This window comes from Odontomachus brunneus, unplaced genomic scaffold (assembly GCF_010583005.1).
Source record: "Odontomachus brunneus isolate Ranch 3 - 2012 unplaced genomic scaffold, Obru_v1 Obru_scaffold_032, whole genome shotgun sequence".
NCBI lineage: Eukaryota > Metazoa > Arthropoda > Insecta > Hymenoptera > Formicidae > Odontomachus > Odontomachus brunneus.
The window spans coordinates 1,864,118-1,864,643 of record NW_022639482.1 but is presented as its reverse complement, the minus strand read 5'-3'; the positions used below and the strand labels follow the sequence as shown (position 1 = coordinate 1,864,643).

The 526-nt window shown below is 33.5% G+C and overlaps 1 protein-coding gene across 3 annotated transcripts in view; it reads left to right on the top strand.

The window, feature by feature from the left end:
- The window catches only part of LOC116843443 (zeta-sarcoglycan), a 379,594-nt gene that overhangs the window by 192,744 nt on the left and 186,324 nt on the right, over positions 1–526 (top strand). The gene's annotated exons all lie outside the window — the stretch shown is intronic.

Sequence of the window (526 nt, the reverse complement as noted above, 5' to 3'; positions counted from 1 at the left end):
ACATACGTCTTATTACTGCGGATGACCATATTTCACTACTTTGACCCTTTATATCTTGGGAAACATTAACTTTTGGGACTTGGTGCAACGATAACTTTTTATCAGCATGGCGAAAATTATAACATAGTGAAATTTTAGCCAATTTGACCGAAAACCATTTTCCATAGGTTTTGTGCGGAGTCCTTTGTGAAAATTGGCCATATCCGAAGCGCACCGCGGCGCGCCATATGAGCCTTCCCCGTAACTGTACTTCCAACCAGTGCAGTTGGCTTCGTGAGTTAGGTGCTTGCTTTATAATTCGTAAGATCCAAGTTCGCTCATGGAGGTGAGAAATAATTTTCTTTTTTAATGAGTGTTTTTATTTATTTTTATTTATTTTGATGATATTGATATAGTATAAAAAGATATAGTAAAAAAAAGATATAGTATAAAGATATAGTAAAAAAAAGATATAGTATAAAAAGATTCATTCTTTAATTCATTCACAATTATTATCGGGAGCTTTTACAGATATGATCAAGTACGT